Below are 22,247 nucleotides of genomic sequence, written 5' to 3'. Positions count from 1 at the left end.
AACTATACAGAGTTTGTTGCTTAATTAGAATTCTGTCATAATTTCTTGAACGAAATGTCTTTTTGTTTATAAAACAGGTTAATTAAAGAAATAATTTGATACTTAGACTGATAATTTTTTAATAATATATTTAATTTAATTTCTAAATCATATATATAAATCGTGAAAACAATAAAGAGTTGGTTACTTACCTAGAATTTTGTCATAATTTCTTGAACGAAATGTCTTTTTGTTTATCCAACAGGTGAATTCAAGAAAGAATTTGCTACTTAGTTACAATTTTTTCATAATTTCTTGAATGGAATTTCCATATTGTGTATCCAAGCGTTGACTTCAAGAAAGAAATTGTTACTTACTGAGAATTTTTTCATAATTTCTTGAATTAAATTTCTACATCGTGTAGCTAAGTGAAAATTGTTTCTGATAAACAGAAAAAAAAGTTACTTACTTGCGATTTTGTCATAATTACTTGAATGAAGTATCTTTACTGTATATCCAAGAGGTGAAATCAATAACGAGTTCGTTACTTACTTACAAATATTTTCATAATTTCTTGAATGAAATATCCGTATTGTGTATCCAAGAGTTGACTTCAAGAAAGAAATTGTTACTTACTGAGAATTTTTTCATAATTTCCTGAATTTAATTTCTACATCGTATATCTAACTCGTGAAAACAATAAAGAGTTTGTTACTTACTTAGAATTTTGTCATAATTTATTGAACGAAATGTCTTTTTGTTTATCCAACAGGTGAATTCATGAAGGAATTTTCTACTTAATTACAATTTTTTCATTATTTCTTGAATGAAATTTCCGTATTGTGTATCAAAGAGTTGACTTCAAGAAAGAAATTGTTACTTACTGAGAATTTTTTAATAACTTCTTTAATTAAATTTCTAAATAATGTAGATAAGTGAAAATTGTTTGTGATAAAGAGAAAAAAGTTACTTACTTGTGATTTTTTCATAATTTATCGAATAAAGTATCTGTATTGTATATCCAAGAGGTGAAATCAATAAAGAGCTTGTTACTTACTTACAAATATTTTCATAATTGCTTGTATGAAATTTCCGTACTGTGTATCCAAGAGTTGACTTCAAGAAAGAAATTGTTACTTACTGAGAATGTTTTCATAACTTCTTGAATTACATTTCTACATCGTGTATCTAAGTCGTGAAAACAATAAAGAGTTTGTTACTTACTTAGAATTTTGTCATAATTTCTTGAACGAAATGTCTTTGTTTATCCAGCAGGTGAATTCAAGAAAGAATTTGCTACTTACTTACAATTTTTTCATAATTTCTTTAATGAAATTTCTGTATTGTGTATCCAAGAGGTGACTTCAAGAAAGAATTTGTTACTTACTTACTTACAATATTTTCATAGTTTCTAAAATGAAGTTTCTGCATTGTGTATCCAAGAGGTGACTTCAGGAAATAGTTTGTTACTTGCTTAAAATAGAACTATTCTAAATAATAATGACAGGTTAAGCTTAAAGATATTTATTGATTAAACTTATTAAAATATTTTGTTTTTTAGAAAAAAAAAAACACAACAACAAATGTTTACATAATAATAGTAATTAGAGTTCACTCTTAAACATCAACAAACGATGGTCCCATGGTATAGAATAGTTTTTACCATGTCTTATGGATTTATCACGATCAGGTATGTTCTTAGGTATCCACTGTGCGAAGAACCTAACCTCGTCTTCAGGACGGTGATAACCCCCTTCAAACTTAGGACACTTAAACTCTTCTAGATTGAAAAGTGGAATCCTAGGGTCATACTTTTGAATTAAAACTTTATCTGTAGGTACATTGCCCCTTACGTAGAGCGCTTCAACCCCGAAAAAGCTGCAAATTTCACTGACTTCCTCCTGAACATTTCTCAGTTCCCGGCCAGCATTATTAAGTGGTGTAATCACTATCGTAAAATCCCAGTCTGTTTATATGACGTAATGTAGTACTCCACAAGCTTTTATCATACTCAAACATGTTATAGTTCACTATCCAATGATAACAGTCAATTTCTTCGAGTTCCATAGACAATAATAAAAATGCATATTCAAATATAACACCAGAAGATGATTTTTTGAAACTGGTAAATCCTGTGTTATACTGTCCTATCATCTTGGAAGTTATTACTGTAGTTGTTAAGTAGAAAAATACTTCATCAAACTTTTATATCTTCGCTCAAGGTTGAATGGATTTATGGCTAGGGGGATGAGTTCTAAAACCATCTGAATTCATTGTGGGGAGGAGTCATAAAACCCCTGGAAGTTATTGTGGGGAGGAGTCATTGAACTCTCGGTAACTGATAAATTCTGTGTCATACAGTCATATCATCTTGGAAGTTATTAATGTAGTTTTTAAGTAGAAAAATACGTCATCAAACTTTTATATCTTCGCTCAAGGTTGAATGGAGTTATGGCTAGGGGGGTGAGTCCTAAAATCAGCTGAATTCATTGGAGGGAGGAGTCATAAAACCCTCCAGGAACCTAACACCCATGAACATCTAAAAACTATGTCTGAAAACCCAAACAGCTAATTAAATAGTAGCTACGCAATTAGGCTAAAAATTAAGATATTTATGCTGAGTTTCAACGAGCTATGGATAAGTTTGCTACGGAATATCTATTTTCTTTTAAAAAAACAAAACAATCAGAAAAAATTTTCAAAGTTATTTTAGTACCTACGCTATTAAACTAAAAATTAAGATATTTATGCAGAGTTTCATCTAGGTATTGCTAAGTTTTATAAAGACCAGCTATTTTCTTGCGAATTTTCTTCAATGTTCAAAATCAGAAAAAATGTTCAATGTTCCTTTAGTACCTACACAATTAGGCTAAAAATGAAGATATTTATGTAGAGTTTCAACTAGCTCTGGCTAAGTTTGCTAAATACCAGTTATTTTCTTGCGAAAACACACAAAATCAGAAAAAATGTTCAATGTTCCTTTAGTACCTACGCAATTAGGCTAAAAAATGAAGATATTTATGCAGAGTTTCAACTAGCTATGGCTAAGTTTGCTAAAGACCAGATATTTTCTTGCGAAAACACACAAATTCAGAAAAAAATGTTCAATGTTCCTGCAGTACCTACGCAATTAGGCTAAAAATGAAGATATTTATGCGTAGTTTCAACTAGCTATGGCTAAGTTTGCTAAAGAACAGCTATTTTCTTGCGAAAACACACAAAATCAGAAAAAATTTTCAATGTTCCTTTAGTACCTACGCAATTAGGCTAAAAATGAAGATATTTATGCAGAATTTCAACTAGCTATGGCTAAGTTTGCTAAAGACAAGTTATTTTCTTGCGAAAACACAAAAAAATCAGAAAAAATGTTCAATGTTCCTTTAGTACCTACGCAATTAGACTAAAAATGAAGATATTTATGCAGAGTTTCAACTAGCTATGGGTAACTTTGCTAAAGACATGAACCATTTCCATAAAAATAGCTCTTAATAGAACTTTTTAAGCGTGAACTGCAACTGAACCCTCCATGTAACTGAACCCCTGTATAACCGAAACCCTGTACAACTGAACCCCCGTGCTACTGAACTCTCGTGCTACTGAACCCTCGTGCAAACAATTCTGAGTGTAGCCTACTATTCTTTAATTAGCAGCATCGTACATTTTGTTTAAATACTTATTTTTTCATTTTCCAGATTCAAGATTTTTATTTAACACAAATGAATAGACAAGCTGAAGTATTTAAAACGAGCCAACATAGAGCTACGATTGCAATGAATGGTACTTGTTATCAGAAATCTCCAATATTGACTCCCCCTCCCCTCTCCTACCCTCCCCTCCCCCTCAGAAATGGGGGAACGAAGGGAACGTTAGATCCTATTTTAAATTGACAATACTCTCCAAAACATCACTTGTGTATTATACAGTACACTATCACCCCATCTCCTCCAATTCGCAAATCCCCCCTCGTGCAACTGAACCCTCCATGTAACTGAACCCCTGTATAACCGAAACCCTGTACAATTGAACCCCCATGCTACTGAACCCTCGTGCTATTGAACCCTCGTGGAACTCACGCCCCATTTAACTCAACCCCTGTGTAACTATACCCTCCATGTAACTGAACCCCTGTATAACCGAAACCCTGTACAACTGAACCCCCGTGCTACTGAACTCTCGTGCTACTGAACCCTCGTGCAACTCAACCCAATTTAACTAAACCCCCGTGTAACTGTACCCCCTTTAACTGAACCCTCGTGCAACTCAACCCTCCATGCAACCCTTCATTTCTCATAGGCCACTGGGCTAATTTGGCTTTTGTGTATGCCCCATTGTTTTTGTGTGGGTTCCATTGTAACTGAACCCCGTGTAACTGAACCCCAAGTAAGTGAACCCCCATGCATCTGAACCCTCATGCAAGTGAGACCTCTTTAACTGAACCCCCACGCAAACAATTCTGAGTGTAGCCTACTTTTCTTTAATTAGCAGCAGCGTACATTTTGTTTAAATACTTATTTTTTCATTTTTTGGCTTTTGTGTGTACCCCATTGTTTTTGTGTGGGTTCCCTTGTAACTGAATCCCCGTGTAACTGAACCCCAAGCAAGTGAACCCCCATGCATCTGAACCCTCGCGCAAGTGAGACCTCTTTAACTGAACCCTCATGCAAACAATTCTGAGTGTAGCCTACTGTTCTTTAATTAGCAGCATCGTACATTTTGCTTAAATACTTATTTTTTCATTTTCCAGATTCAAGATTTTTATTTAACACAAACGAATAGACAAGCTGAAGTATTTAAAACGAGCCAACATAGAGCTACGATCGCAATGAATGGTACTTGTTATCAGAAATCTCCAAAATTGACTCCCCCTCCCCCTCTCCGACCCTCCCCTGCCACTCAGAAATTAGGAGATGTTGGGACCGTTAGATCCTATTTTAAATTGACAATACTTTTCAAACATTACTTGTGTTTTATACAGCTCACATCGGAGAGGTAAAGCTAGGTCAAGTCACATTGTCATTCTATATTATTTATATCCTCATTAAGAACATTCAGAGCAGATTTACGCAAATGGAAATACCTTTTTTGCAAATTGGGTTAGTTTTATGCGAATGATAAAAGTTTTGGCAAATCGAGATAGCTTTACGCAAATGAAATACCATTGATACCGCTAATAATACATGCGATACTGAATGAGTTTTCAGATACCTATAACTTACAGGTTATTAACACGTTCGACCAGTTTTGATTGGAATTTGTATTTTTTTTGCCAGAAGAAAGATCATGGATACGTGTTTATTTTTTTTTTAAACTGGTATTTTTTCAAGGAAGCCCATAACACTTTGCAGAAACCCGTCTGCTAAGGCAAGTACCGTTCTTAATAATAGGTGACTGACCCGTGGTAAGCCAATGTACCGGTTAGACTACACTGTATATTCATGCCTCAGGCGTAGGTTTCCTTGTCCCTTTTCAATCTTATATACTCTTACTACTTATACAATGTTGTTAATAAGTCTTAAATGAATACAGTTGCTCCAATAATGCTTAAAGTCAGTTTTTGCTTGATAATCTTTTCTCATTTGGCCAAAAATAGTCATTTCTCATTCAAAATGGGAGAAAATAGTAATCTGTTGGGACGTGATAGCATTTGATATTTCAAAGAGCAATAAAACGGAAAAATTTCCTTTTAAATGAGCCAATGTTTAAATATATTTTTATTTGCCCCCTCTCCCCCTCCACTGGAAAATATGAAGCTTCTTTTTCTTAATTTTACATGGGACTTAAAGTTTACTTTCCAGAACATGCAAAAATTTATAGTTTAATTATCATCAAGATCGAACACCTTCTTAACGGCGTTTTTAATTCATTTTTAGGATCTGAAAACCAAATTGTAAACTTAGTAATTGCTATAGATTTAAAATAACATGAATATAACATTATTTTATACCTATATTATCTTTCCACTTCTTTTTGTAATATCATTTAGTATAGACGAGAGTCGCCCTTCGCTTACAGTTCATTTCTACGGAAATTTATCACTTGTTTAATTTTCTTTATTTTTTTTATTAGGGTATATATTTCTACATTAGGGGTGGGGGGTGGGGGTGGGGGTAAATTTTAAATTTACCTCCCATTTACATCATAAACAAAATTTGCCACAACCCCCCTAATGTATAAAATTATACCCGGAATTGTTAGATATAGGGGGGGGGGTAAAAATCATTTCCGTTATAAAATATTATTATATTAGTAATAAGCATAACAAAAAGGTAGTAGTAAGGGTGTGCACAGTTTCAATTACACATAAAAATATACATTGAAATTGCTGTTTTTTTCAATTACACATGAAAATATACATTGGAATTGCGCGACATGCCTTACCAGACAGGTTTCTAAGGTAACACCCATTTTTTGGGGGTCAATCAGAGACAGAGCGGTGGTTACTCCATATACAGTAACTTGAATAGTATAGAAGCTCTTCACCTTTTCAAAGAGAGTGAGAGCTATGCGTGTCAGAAAACCGGTGCGTCTTGTTTAGCAGCCAATTAGCCTTAGCTAGTTAAAACTGTGCATAAATTCTTGATTTTTTTGTCGTGTTACTTAGGTAATAAAGGAACATTTGGTATTCTTTCCTAATTTTGAGTTTTTTCTTAAGAAAATGCCCCATCTTTAACAAATTTTGCCTTAACTAGTTAAAACTGTGCATAAATTCTTCAATTTTAGTTGTGTTACTTAGGTAATAAAGGAACATTTGGTTTTCTTTCCTAATTTTGAGTTTTTTCTTAAGAAAATGGCCCATCTTTAACAAATTTAGCCTTAGCTAGTTAAAACTGCACATAAACTCTTGATTTTTTGTCGTGTTACTTAGGTAATAAAGGAACATTTGGTTTTCTTTCCTAATTTAGTGTGTTTTCTTAAGAAAATGATCCATCGTTAACAAATTTAGCCTTAGCTAGTTAAAACTGTGCATAAATTCTTGATTTTTTGTCGTAATTCAAATGCTTAATACCCCAAGCATATGCGAGTCAAATTTCACTTTAAAGTGCTGTCATATCTGATGAAATAATTTAGGTCGTATGATCAATTTAGTAAGGACACTCGATATCCTAAAAGTGTCTGATTCAAACTTTTACCTTTGAGAATCAATGTTGTTGTCCAGACAAGTTTCTGGGCCAACCAGACAAGTTTGCGGGCTAATAGGTGTATGGAAATACTGTGGGTACATATGGAATCCGGTTAATAGCCTGTAGCTTAAAGGTATCTGAGATCTCGCCCCAGTATTGCATACACTATTAGAGATATCAAAATGATATCTCATTTGCATCAAGCTAACTCAATTTGCGAAAAGAAAATTCCATTTACACAACTCTGCTCTGATTGAATTGTCGCCAGCAATGGATCGAAAATTACACGTAATCACTGCTAAGCCTTTTGTTATTGCCAGAGGATTACCCAATTCGGTTTTTAGTGTTAACTGACAGAGTTCCAAATACGAACATTTTGAAAAGCAGACAGGTTTTTTTTTGTTATTAAAAAATTGGACACTATAATACCTGAGTACTGGGATTCTCCAGGATTTTTATATTAGTGTTTTAATACTTTTTAAAGTTTTTAGGACAGCATAAATCTATTTTTAGGCTGCCTCATCTAATGATTGACAGACTATCTATCCGCTGATTTATAAATACAACTACACCTTCAAAGGGAAGCTACACCTTCTTGAGCTATTTGGGGTACTTTTAGCTTTTTTTTTACTAAATTCCCCCCTTTTTAAGCTTTGCATCCACTTTTGCCAAAAATTGTCTAACTGCATAGGAAAATCTTTTTTCTTAAAATTGGTTTCTCAATTTTCCCTATTTTTTTTAAGATGTATCTAGCTGCGTAAGTTTCTACTTAACCAAATAACACAACCAGTCTTGACTTTTATTGTCCAAGAAATGGCTGAAAAGTGTTTTGAGGGAGATGGGTTGCATGGAGGGTTGAGTTGCACGAGGGTTCAGTTAAAGGGGGTACAGTTACACGGGGGTTTACTTAAATTGGGTCGAGCCTGAAATCATGAATTAGAATATTTAATTGGCTGTTTGGGGATTTTCAGACCTAGGTTTTTTACGTTTCCGTGTGTGTTTGACTCCTGGGATGCGTGTATAGGAATTCCCATGTTATTTGCTTGCATGTATAGGAATTCCAATGTTATTTGCTTGCGTGTATAGGAATTCCCATGTTATTTTCTTGCATGTATAGGAATTCCCTTGTTATTTGCTTGCGTGTATAGGATTTCCCTTGTTATTTGCTTGCGTGTATAGGAATTCCCATGTTATTTGCTTGCATGTATAGGAATTCCTATGTTATTTGCTTGCGTGTATAGGATTTCCCATGTTTTTTGCTTGCGTTTATAGGAATTCTCTTGTTATTTGCTTGCATATATAGGAATTCCCATGTTATTTGCTTGCGTGTATAGGAATTCCCTTGTTATTTGCTTGCATGTATAGGAATTCCCATGTTATTTGCTTGCGTTTATAGGAATTCCCATGTAATTTTCTTGCTTGTATAGGAATTCACATGTTATTATCTTAAGTGTATAGGAATCCCCATGTTAGATGCTTGCATGTATAGGAACTCCCATGTTATTTGCTTGCATGTATAGGAATTCCCACGTTATTTGCTTGCGTGTATAGGAATTCCCACGTTATATGATTACATGTATAGGAATTCCCATGTTATTTGCTTGCGTGTATAGGAATTCCCATGTTATTTTAAGGGCTTATGTCCCCTCCCAAGCTATTTTAAGGGCTTTTGTCCCCTTTCTGTGCTTTTCCAGGAGCTTATATTCCTTCCTATGCTATTATAAGGGCTTTTCCGTGTGGTTTTTCTTTACTTAATTAGCTGTTTAGGGGTTTTCAGACCTAGGTTTTTTAGATTTTCGTGGATGTTTGACTCCTGGGGTTTATTATTTGAGAAGTTAACTTTAGTATTTTGTGGTTTTACGTGCCTAAAATCATGAATTAGAATAGTTAATTACCTGTTTAGGCTTTTCAGACCTAGGTTTTTTAGATTTCGTGATTTGACGTGCCTGAAATCATGAATTAGAATAGTTAATTAGCTGTTTCGGTTTTCAGCCCTAGTTTTTTAGATTTTCGTAGGTGTTAGGTTCCTGGGATTTATTATTTGAGAAGTTAACTTTAGTATTTCATAGTTTGACTTGCCTGAAATCATGAATTAGAATATTTAATTGTCTGTTTGGGGATTTTCATACATAGGTTTTTTAGATTTTCGTGTGTGTTTGACTCCTGGGGTTTATCATTTGAGAAGTTAACTTCAGTATTTTGTGGTTTTACGTGCCTGAAATCATGAATTAGAATATTTAATTAGCTGTTTAGGGTTTTCAGACGTGGGTTTTTCAGATTTTCATGGATGTTTGACTCCTGGTGTTTATTGTTTGTTAGGTTAACTTTATTATTGTTTGGTTTTACGTGCCTGAAATAATGAATTATAATATTTAAATACATGTTTATTTTTTTCAGACCTAGGTTTTTTAGATTTTCGTTGGTGTTTGTTTCCTGGAGTTTATTATTTGAGAAGTTAACTTTAGTATTTCTTGGTTTTACGTGCCTGAAATCATGAATTAGAATATTTAATTAGCTGTTTAGGGTTTTCAGACCTAGGTTTTTTAGATTTTCGTTGATGTTTGACTCCTGGGGTTTATTATTTGAGAAGTTAACTTTAGTATTTTGTGGTTTTACGTGCCTGAAATCATGAATTAGAAGTTAATTACCAGTTTATGGTCTTCAGACCTAGGTTTTTAGATTTTCGTTGGTGTTTGTTTCCTGGAGTTTATTATTTGAGAAGTGAACTTTAGTATTTCATGGTTTGACGTGCCTGAAATCATGAATTAGAATAGTTAATTAGCTGTTTGGGTTTTCAGACCTAGTTTTTTAGATTTTCGTGTGTGTTAGTTTCCTGGGGGTTATTATTTGAGAAGTTAAATTAAGTATTTCGTGATTTGACGTGCCTGAAATCATGAATTAGAATAGTTAATCAGCTGTTTGGGTTTTCAGACATAGTTTTTTAGATTTTCATGGGTATTAGGTTCCTGGGATTTATTATTTGAGATTCTTATATTTTTTCCGTTCAATTATTTTCAGTGTAAGCCAATATAATGCTAGGGGGAGTAAAAACGGTAGTTATTTAGTACCCGGTAAACAGGTGACTTGATATGCTTCATTAGAAGTAGGTTATTGCTAATGATACCTCCTCGACAGATATTTTTATGGCTCTAACAATTGTACTCTATGCTTGCCCAGAGACACAATGTGGCTTTCTCGTTATTGCTCTATGGCCAGTTATCGACACTACCTAGTTTATTGCATGTATTAAATCAGTATTTTTTACACAGTGGAACGTTAAACACATAACTAATATCTCCAAAAAAGCGAAGATGAAGCATTTTAAGAAATTGTGCTTACATGGTAGTGTTATTTTAGCATTAAATTCTGACAAGGAGACGTATTTAAACTATGAAACAAGCACAAGTGGTAGTACTATCGGAAACGTATACGTGTATTGTCATGACAGTAAGTAATTGAATTTTTTTTGGAGTACCAAAAAAATTCAACTCTTATGATGGTGGATATGCGAGATTGAGATCTCCGGAGATGATTGCGCTCAAAGAGAATGCCAACATAAAAATAGTAGTTGATAAAGAGGGGTATCTTCTTGCTAGTGCTTGTGGTAACATGTTACCCAGTGTTAAACCATATCGTCAGCTTTCGGGTATTAGCATTCAAATGAAAGCAAAGACGAAAAGAAAGGCCTACTCTTCTACTAATATCATAAACCATATCATGTCTACATGCCGAAACTGTTACCTGTGTAAACATAGTGAGATAATAGACAGTGGAACTGCTAGAAAAATAAAAAGGGCATTGGCGGAAAATATCACTAAGGAATATAAAGAAGAATCGATGAAAAATAAAGTACCAGCAAACGTTACTGCCATTGATCAAACAGTCAATGAATCAAATAATACCAAAGACGAAAAGCGTATTGACCCTGTCGATGACAAACCTATAAAAATTGTGTATGAGTCAAAATGGAATAATGATTATTCTACTGATTACGAGCTAAGAGAAGACAATAGCTATAGTATCAAGAGAGAACTTGGTGAACCATTTTATGGAACAGATTAAAAATGTCCAAAGTTGTTCATTGATATTAATAATGTATAATAATATATATTTTTTGTATTAATATTCTACATGACATTATTTCATTAGAAATATATTATGCCTTACATTGTTATGTATTCATTATTTTTAGAGTAAGCTAGCATATCGAACGTTTAGAATGTCTATTACAACATCAGAGATGTAAGAAAAGGAATTTACTTGCATCATATATCGGATAGATAAGTTACCATAGAGAAAATCTAAGTATAAGAATGAATAGATTCTCTATCAACATCTATTGACAGATACTTGGGATAGCATTGACAAAATCAAAGTATCGTAAGTAGCAAACTCTTTCTTGAATTCAACTCATGGGATTTCTCGAATTAAATATCAAAACAATAAAGAGTTTATTACTTACTTGCGATTTTATCATGATTTCTCGAATTAAATATCTGTAGTGTGTCCAGGAAGCGAATTCAAGAAAGCGATTGTTACTTACAATTTCTTCACAATTTAATGAAAAGAATAGAACTATTCTAAAGAATAAAGACAGGTTAAGCTTAAAGATATTTATTGCTTAAACGTATTAACAGATTTTTTTTTGAGAAAAAAAAAACACAACAACAAATGTTTACATAAAAATAGTACTTAGAGTTCACTCTTAAACATCCACAAACGATGGTCCCATGATATAGAATAGCCTTTACCATATCTTATGGATTTATCACGATCAGCTATGCTCTTAGGTATCCATTTTGCGAAGAACCTAACCTTGTCTCCAGAACGGTGATAACGCCCTTCAAATTTAGGAAACTTAAACTCTTCTAGATTGAAAAGTGGAATCCTAGGATGACACTTTTGAATTAAAACTTTATCTGTAGGTACATTGCCCTTTACGTAGAGTGATTCAACCCCGAAAAAGCTGCAAATTTCACTGACTTCCTCCTGAACATTTCTCAGTTCCTGACCAGCATTATTAAGTGGTGTAATCATTCTATCGTAGAATCCCAGTCCGTGTATGCGACGTAATGTAATACTCCACAAGCTCTTATCATACTCAAAAATGTTATAGTTCACTATCCAATGACAACAGTCAATTTCTTCGACTTCCATAGACAATAATAAAAATGCACATTCAAATATAACACCACAAGATGATTTTTTCAAACTGATAAATTCTGTGTCATACAATCCTATCATCTTGGAAGTTATTAATGTAGTTGTTAAGTAGAAAAATACTTCATCAAACTTTTATATCTTCACTCAAGGTTGAATGAAGTTATTGCTAGGGGGTTGAGTCCTAAAACCATCTGAATTCATTGTGGGGAGGAGTCATAAAACCCCTGGAAGTCATCGCAGGGAGGAGTCATTGAGCTCTCGATATCTATTGCATGTAAATGAAGTCTGGAAATTTCAATAACAGAACAATTCTTTTTTTTTCTTTATCACAAACAATTTTCACTTAGCTACACGCTATAGAATTTTAATTCAAGAAATTATGAAAAAATTCTGAGTAAGTAACAATTTCTTTCTTGAAGTCAACTCTTGGATACACAATACGGAAATTTCATTCAAAAAATTATGAAAATATTTGTAAGTAAGTAACAAGGTCTTTATTGATTTCACCTCTTGAATATACAGTACAGATACTTCATTCAAGAAACGTGATTAAACACGTTTTGAAACTACATGCTATTTGCTCGCCTTTCCTTGGCACCTTTCCAAACGAGCGGGGATTAACCACTGGTTCCTACACATTGCAAAAAAGTGAGCAGTATGAAAACTCCGCGTTTTCAACCAGACTGGTTTTTTAGACAACACCCATTTCTTAGGGACCAATCAGAGACAGCGGAGGTTGCCCAATATACAATAACTTGATTGGTGATTGGTTACACACCGGGACGGCACATACATAGTGAGAGAGACATGCAAAGTCGACATAGCTTTATTTCATTTTTTAATGAAACATAATGAAATAAAGCTATGTCGACTTTGCATGTCTCTCTCACTATGTATGCGCCGTCGCGGTGTGTAACCAATCACCAATCAATTTATTGTATATTGAGCAACCTCCGCTGTCTCTGATTGGTCCCTAAGAAATGGGTGTTGTCTAGAAAACCAGTCTGGTTGAAAACGTGGAGTTTTCGTACTGCTCACTTTTTTGCAATGTATAGGAACCAGTGGGGAATCCCCGCTCGTTTGGAAAGGTGCCAAGGAAAGGCAAGCAAATAGCATGTAGTTTCAAAACGTGTTTAATCACGTTTCTTGAATGAAGTATCTGTACTGTATATTCAAGAGGTGAAATCAATAAAGAGCTTGTTACTTACTTACAAATATTTTCATAATTTTTTGAATGAAATTTCCGTATTGTGTATCCAAGAGTTGACTTCAAGAAAGAAATTGTTACTTACTGAGAATTTTTTCATAATTTCTTGAATTAAAATTCTACATCGTGTAGCTAAGTGAAAATTGTTTGTAATAAAGAGAAAAAAAAAGAATTGTTCTGTTATTGAAATTTCCAGACTTCATTTACATGCAATAGATACCGAGAGCTCAATGACTCCTCTCCGCAATAACTTCCAATGGTTTTATGACTCCTCCCCACAATGAATTCAGATGGTTTTAGGACTCATCCCCCTAGCCATAACTCCATTCAACCTTGAGCGAAGGTATAAAAGTTTGATGAAGTATTTTTCTACTTAACAACTACATTAATAACTTCCAAGATGATAGGATTGTATGACACAGAATTTATCAGTTTCAAAAAATCATCTTGTGGTGTTATATTTGAATGTGCATTTTTATTATTGTCTATGGAACTCGAAGAAATTGACTGTTATCATTGGATAGTGAACTATAACATGTTTGAGTATGATAAGAGCTTGTGGAGTACTACATTACGTCGTATAAACGGACTGGGATTCTACGATAGAGTGATTACACCACTTAATAATGCTGGTCAGGAACTGAGAAATGTTCAGGAGGAAGTCAGTGAAATTTGCAGCTTTTTCAGGGTTGAAGCACTCTACGTAAAGGGCAATGTACATACAGATAAAGTTTTAATTCAAAAGTGTGACCCTAGGATTCCAATTTTCAATCTAGAAGAGTTTAAGTGTCCTAAATTTGAGGGGGGCTATCATCATCCTGCAAACAAGGTTAGGTTCTTCGCAAAGTGGATACCTAAGAACATACCTGATCGTGATAAATCCATAAGACATGGTTAAAAACTATTCAATATCATGGGACCATCGTTTGTGGATGTTTAAGAGTGAACTCTAAGTACTATTTTTATACAAACATTTGTTGTTGTGTTTTTTTTTCTAAAAAAAAATGTGTTAATACGTTTAAGCAATAAATATCTTTAAGCTTAACCCGTCTTTATTCTTTAGAATAGTTCTATTCTTTTCATTAAATTGTGAAGAAATTGTAAGTAACAATCGCTTTCTTGAATTCGCTTCCTGGACAAAATACCCATATTTAATTCGAGAAATCATGATAAAATCGCAAGTAAGTAATAAACTCTTTATTGTTTTGATATTTAATTCGAGAAATCCCAAGAGTTGAATTCAAGAAAGAGTTTGCTACTTACGATACTTTGATTTTGTCAATGCTATCCCAAGTATCTGTCAATAGATGTTGATAGAGAATTTATTCATTCTTATACTTAGATTTTCTCTATGTTAACCTATCTATCCGATATATGATGTATGTAAATTCCTTTTCTTACATCTCCGATGTTGTAATAGACATTCTAAACGTTCGATATGCTAGCTTACTCTAAAAATAATGAATACATAACAATGTAAGGCATAATATATTTTTAATGAAATAATGTCATGTAGAATATTAATACAAAAAATATATATTATTATACATTATTAATATCAATGAACAACTTTGGACATTTTGAATCTGTTCCATAAAATGGTTCACCATGTTCTCTCTTGATACTATAGCTATTGTCTTCTGTTAGTTTGTAATCAGTAGAATAATCATTATTCCATTTTGACTCATACACAGTTTTTATAGGTTTGTCATCGACAGGGTCAATATGCTTTTCGTCTTTGGTATTATTTGATTCATTGACTGTTTGATCAATGGCAGTAACGTTTACTGGTACTTTATTTTTCATCGATTCATCTTTATATTCCTTAGTGATATTTTACCGCCAATGCGCTTTTTATTTTTCTAGCAATTTCACTGTCTATTATCACACTATTTTTACACAGGTAACAGTTTCGGCATGTAGACCTGATATGGTTTATGATATTAGTAGAAGAGTAGGCCTTTCTTTTCGTCTTTGCTTTCATTTGAATGCTAATACCGGAAAGCTGACGATATGGTTTAACACTGGGTAACATGTTACCACAAGCACTAGCAAGAAGATACCCCTCTTTATCAACTATTATTTTTATGTTGGCAGTCTCTTTGAGTGCAATCATCTCCAGAGATCTCAATCTCGCATATCCACCATCATAAGAGTTGAATTTTTTTGGTACTCCAAAGAAATTCAATTCCTTACTGTCATGACAATGCATGCATATGTTTCCGATAGTGCTACCACTTGTACTTGTTTCATAGTTTAAATACTTCTCCTTGTCAGCATTATATGCTACAATAACACTATCATGTGAACACACTTTATTAAAATGCTTCATCTTCACTTTTTTAGAGATATTAGTTACGTGTTTATCGTTCCACTGTGTAAAAAATACTGATTTAATACATGCAATAAACTAGGTAGTGTCGATAACTGGTCATAGAGCAATAACGAGAAAGCCACATCGTATCTCTGGGCATGCATAGAGTACAATTGTTAGAGCCATAAAAATATCTGTCGAGGAGGTATAATTAGCAATAACCTACTTCTAATGAAGCATATCAAGTCACCTGTTTACCGGGTACTAAATAACTACCGTTTTTACTCCCCCTAGCATTATTTTGGCTTACACTGAAAATAATTGAACGGAAAAAATATAAGAATCTCAAATAATAAATCCCATGAACCTAACACCCATGAAAATCTAAAAAACTATGTCTGAAAACCCAAACAGCTAATTAACTATTCTAATTCATGATTTCAGGCACGTCAAATCACGAAATACTAAAGTTAACTTCTCAAATAATAAACCCCAGGAACCTAACACACACGAAAATCTAAAAACTAGGTCTGAAAACCCAAACAGCTAATTAACTATTCTAATTCATGATTTCAGGCACGTAAAACCACAAAATACTAAATTTAATTTTTCAAATAGTAAACCCCAGGAGTCAAAACAACCACGAAAATCTGAAGAACCTAGGTCAGAAAACCCAAAACAGCTAAGTAAATATTCTAATTCATGATTTCAGGCACGTAAAATCAAGAAATACTAAAGTTAACTTCCCAAAGAATAAACTCCAGGAAACAAACATCAACGAAAATCTAAAAACCTAGGTCTGAAACCCCTAAACAGTTAATTAACTATTCTAATTGATGATTTCAGGCACGTAAAACCACACAATACTAAAATTTACCTCTCAAATAGTAAACTCCATTATTAAAAAATTCACGAACATTTAAAACACCTTGGTTTAAATATACAGATCAACTCATTAAATATTCTAATTCATGATTTCAGGCACGTAAATCTACAAAATACTGAAGTGAACTTCTCAAATAATAAACCCCAGGAGTCAAACACACGCGAAAACCTAAAAAACCTAGGTCTGAAAATCCCCAAACAGCCTATTAAATATTCTAATTCATGATTTCAGGCACGTCAAATACGAAATACTAAAATTAACCTCTCAAATAATAAATCCCAGGAACCTAACGCCCACGAAAATCTAAAAAAACTAGGTCTGAAAACCCAAACAGCTAATTAACTGTTCTAATTCATGATTTCAGGCACGTAAAACCACAAAATACTAAATTTAACTTCTCAAACAATACACCCCAGGAGTCAAACACACACGAAAATCTAAAACACATAGGTCTGAAAATCCCCAAATAGCCAATTAAATATTCTAATTCATGATTTCAGGCAAGTCAAACCATGAAATACTAAAATTAACTTATCAAATAATAAATACCAGGAACCTAACACCCACGAAAATCTAAAAAACTAGGTCTCAAAACCCAAACAGCTAATTAACTATTCTAATTCATGATTTCAGGCACGTCAAATCACGAAATCTAAAAAACCTAGGTCTGAAAACCCTAAACAGGTAATTAACTATTCTAATTCATGATTTTAGGCACGTAAAACTACAAAATACTAAAGTTAACTTCTCAAATAATAAACCCCAGGAGTCAAACATCCACGAAAATCTAAAAAACCTAGGTCTGAAAACACCTAAACAGCTAATTAAGTAAAGAAAAACCACACGGAAAAGCCCTTATAATAGCATAGAAGGAACATAAGCTCCTGGAATAGCAAAGGAAGGGGACCAAAGCCCTTAAAATAGCATGGGAGGGGACATAAGCCCTTAAAATAACATGGGAATTCCTATACACGCAAGCAAATAACATGGGAATTCCTATGCACGCAAGCAAATAACGTGGGAATTCCTATACACGCAATCAAATAACATGGGAATTCCCATACACGCAAGCAAATAACGTGGGAATTCCTATACTCGCAAGCAAAATAACGTGGGAATTCCTATACATGCAAGCAAATAACATGGGAGTTCCTATACATGCAAGCAAATACCATGGGTATTCCTATACATGCAAGCAAATACCATGGGAATTCCTATAAAAGCAAGCAAATAACATGGGAATTCCTATACATGCAAGCAAATAACATGGGAATTCCTATACAAGCAAGCAAATAACATGGGAATTCCTATACACGCAAGCAAATAACATGGGAATTCCTATACAAGAAAGCAAATAACAAGGGACGATCTATACACGCAAGCAAATAACAAGGGAATTCCTATACAAGCAAGCACATAACAATGGAATTCCTATACATGCAAGAAAATAACATGGGAATTCCTATACACGCAAGCAAATAACATGGGAATTCCTATACATGCAAGCAAATAACATGGGAATTCCTATACACGCATCCCAGGAGTCAAACACACACGGAAACGTAAAAAACCTAGGTCTGAAAATCCCCAAACAGCCAATTAAATATTCTAATTCATGATTTCAGGCTCAACCCAATTTAACTAAACCCCCGTGTAACTGTACCCCCTTTAACTGAACCCTCGTGCAACTCAACCCTCCATGCAACCCATCTCCCTCAAAACACTTTTCAGCAATTTCTTGGACAATAAAAGTCAAGACTGGTTGTTTTATTTGGTTAAGTAGAAACTTACGCAGCTAGATACATCTTACAAAAAATAGGGAAAATTGAGAATCCAATTTTAAAGAAAAAGATTTTCCTATGCAGTTAGACAATTTTTGGCAAAAGTGGGTGTAAAGCTGAAAAAGGGGGAAATTTAGTAAAAAAAAAAAGCTAAAAATACTCCAAATAGCTCAAGAAGGTGTAGCTTCCCTTTGAAGGTGTAGTTGTATTTATAAATCAGCAGATAGATAGTCTGTCAATCATTAGATGAGGCAACCTAAAAATAGATTTATGCTGTCCTAAAAACTTTAAAAAGTATTAAAACACTAATATAAAAATCCTGGAGAATCCCAGTACTCAGGTATTATAGTGTCCAATTTTTTAATAACAAAAAAAACCTGTCTGCTTTTCAAAATGTTCGTATTTGGAACTCTGTCAGTTAACACTAAGAAGCGAATTGGGTAATCCTCTGGCAATAACAAAAGGCTTAGCAGTGATTACGTGTAATTTTCGATCCATTGCTGGCGACAATTCAATCAGAGCAGAGTTGTGTAAATGGAATTTTCTTTTCGCAAATTGAGTTAGCTTAATGCAAATGAGATATCATTTTGATATCTTTAATAGTGCATGCAATACTGGGGCGAGATCTCAGATACCTTTAAGCTACAGGCTATTAACCGGATTCCATATGTACCCACAGTATTTCCATACACCTATTAGCCCGGAAACTTGTCTGGTTGGCCCAGAAACTTGTCTGGACAACAACATTGATTCTCAAAGGTAAAAGTTTGAATCAGACACTTTTAGGATATCGAGTGTCCTTACTAAATTGATCATACGACCTAAATTATTTCATCAGATACGCCAGCACTTTAAAGTGAAATTTGACTCGCATATGCTTGGGGTATTAAGCATTTGAACTACGACAAAAAATCAAGAATTTATGCACAGTTTTAACTAGCTAAGGCTAAATTTGTTAACGATGGACCATTTTCTTAAGAATAAACTCAAACTTAGGAAGTAATCACAAATGTTCCCATATTACCTACATTTCACGACAAAAAATACTGAGTTTTTGTGTAGATTTAAAGAGCGGAGGCTTAATCTTTTCCGGACGGTCCATAATCTTTTGAATACACAACCAATACGGAACGATAAAAAAATTTTACTTGATTACATAAGAAACACGACAAAAATTGAAGAATTTATGCACAGTTTTAACTAGTTAAGGCAAAATTTGTTAAAGATGGGGCATTTTCTTAAGAAAAACTCAAAATTAGGAAAGAATACCAAATGTTCCTTTATTACCTAAGTAACACGACAAAAAAATCAAGAATTTATGCACAGTTTTAACTAGCTAAGGCTAATTGGCTGCTAAACAAGACGCACCGGTTTTCTGACACGCATAGCTCTCACTCTCTTTGAAAAGGTGAAGAGCTTCTATACTATTCAAGTTACTGTATATGGCGTAACCACCGCTCTCTCTCTCTGATTGACCCCAAAAAAATGGGTGTTACCTTAGAAATCCGTCTGGTAAGGCATGTCGCGCAATTCCAATGTATATTTTCATGTGTAATTGAAAACAACAGCAATTTCAATGTATACTTTTATGTGTAATTGAAACTGTGCACACCCTTACTACTAAAGGCATCGAATGGTATATTCACTTTAGTTGTTACTCAATAATATGATTTGGTAAATATTTACCTTTTATTTTATTCTATTTTAAATTATCTAATATACTTATAATTATATAATTGAATTCTAATTCTATTTAATTTTAATTACTTTATTTAAATTATTGTATTTATTTTTGTATTGCCATTTATTTTATTTATAGGTATGGTTCTGTTATCGCCGTGCAAAACTTAGAAAGCAACTGTCATCAACTTCTCCTGCTAACCAACATTTCTGAGGGATATATGGTGTCTTGGGCTTGAATCTAAGTCTGAAATTGCAACATACAAACCCGAAATTGAAAAATTTTAATGGGTATTTTACAAATGGTGGATATTTCACCTCTTGATAATTAACTAGGATTATCTGGTAATACTAATAAAGATGATTTGTCAACACTGCTCCTTTTAATACGTATAAAAATTGTGTTAATTTATAATACAAATTAAAACAAATGGTTTTGTATAAAAAATTCTCTTTTTCAAGAAAAACTCTGCGCGAATCTATTTGAAAATAGTTTAGTAGTAATAATTTCTTGCTAGCAGAATTATTTTGGAGGTAACTATAAACTGATTTCAAAGGATTATTTCACTTTTTTAGAAATATTTTGTATTCCAATTACTCTTCCTCTTATGGGAGGGTGTGTGTGAGTTTGGTCCTTTCACAAAAATCAACTGCAGAAAAGAAACGGGCCAGTATAATGTGGTGTAAGTTTTGCCTTATCAAACTTGCCTGTTGGGCAACTATTGTGATTTCCAACACTTTTGATTGCTAAGACTTATCTCATTTTTTAAGGTTAATTTAGACGCGGTTATGTGCGCGCACGTAACCTCGTCCAAATTAACCTTAAAAAAATGAAATAAAGCTATGTCGACTTTGCATGTCTCTCTCACTATGTATGCGCCGTCGCGGTGTGTAACCAATCACCAATCAAGTTATTGTAATTTGAGCAACCTCCGCTGTCTCTGATTGGTCCCTAAAAATGGGTGTTGTCTAGAAAACCAGTCTGGTTGAAAACGTGGAGTTTTCGTACTGCTCACTTTTTTGCAATGTATAGGAACCAGTGGGGAATCCCCACTCGTTTGGAAAGGTGCCAAGGAAAGGCGAGCAAATAGCATGTAGTTTCAAAACGTGTTTAATCACGTTTCTTGAATGAAGTATCTGTACTGTATATTCAAGAGGTGAAATCAATAAAGAGCTTGTTACTTACTTACAAATATTTTCATAATTTCTTGAATGAAATTTCCGTATTGTGTATCCAAGAGTTGACTTCAAGAAAGAAATTGTTACTTACTGAGAATTTTTTTCATAATTTCTTGAATTAAAATTCTACATCGTGTAGCTAAGTGAAAATTGTTTGTGATAAAGAGAAAAAAAAAGAATTGTTCTGTTATTGAAATTTCCAAACTTCATTTACATGCAATAGATACCGAGAGTTCAATGACTCCTCCCCGCAATGACTTCCAAGGGTTGTATGACTCCTCCCCACAATGAATTCAGATGGTTTTAGGGCTCATTTCCCAAGCCAAGACTCCATTCAACCTTGAGCGAAGGTATAAAAGTTTGATGAAGTATTTTTCTACTTAACAACTACATTAATAACTTCCAAGATGATAGGATTGTATGACACATAATTTATCAGTTTGAAAAAATCACCTTGTGGTGTTATATTTGAATGTGCATTTTTATTATTGTCTATGGAACTCGAAGAAATTGACTGTTGTCATTGGATAGTGAACTATAACATGTTTGAGTATGATAAGAGCTTGTGGAGTACTACATTACATCACATAAACAGACTGGTATTCTACGATAGAGTGATTACACCACTTAATAATGCTGGTCAGGAACTGAGAAATGTTCAGGAGGAAGTCAGTGAAATTTGCAGCTTTTTCGGGGTTGAACCACTCTACGTAAAGGGCAATGTACCTAGAGATAAAGTTTTAATTCAAAAGTTTGATCCTAGGATTCCAATTTTCAATCTAGAAGAGTTTAAGTGTCCTAAATTTGAAGGGGGCTATCACCGTCCTGAAGACGAGGTTAGGTTCTTCGCACAGTGGATACCTAAGAGCATACCTGATCGTGATAAATCCATAAGACATGGTAAAAACTATTCTATATCATGGGACCATCGTTTGTG

At 33.7% G+C, this 22,247-nt stretch overlaps 1 protein-coding gene across 1 annotated transcript in view; it reads left to right on the top strand.

Moving 5' to 3' along the window:
* Positions 1-20,575, top strand: part of LOC148955732 (uncharacterized) — a 130,632-nt gene extending 110,057 nt beyond the window's left edge. The window contains exon 2 of the transcript XR_016143742.1: positions 20,271-20,575. The gene's annotated coding sequence lies outside the window, so the exon portion shown is untranslated. The remainder of the gene's footprint in view (positions 1-20,270) is intronic.
* The last annotated feature ends 1,672 nt before the right edge of the window (positions 20,576-22,247 follow it).

This window comes from Artemia sp. Qi Xiang Cuo, chromosome 2 (genome assembly GCF_049724085.1).
Source record: "Artemia sp. Qi Xiang Cuo chromosome 2, ASM4972408v1, whole genome shotgun sequence".
NCBI lineage: Eukaryota > Metazoa > Arthropoda > Branchiopoda > Anostraca > Artemiidae > Artemia > Artemia sp. Qi Xiang Cuo.
Note: the sequence above shows the minus strand (reverse complement) of the source record. Positions and strands in the feature narration are given on the sequence as shown.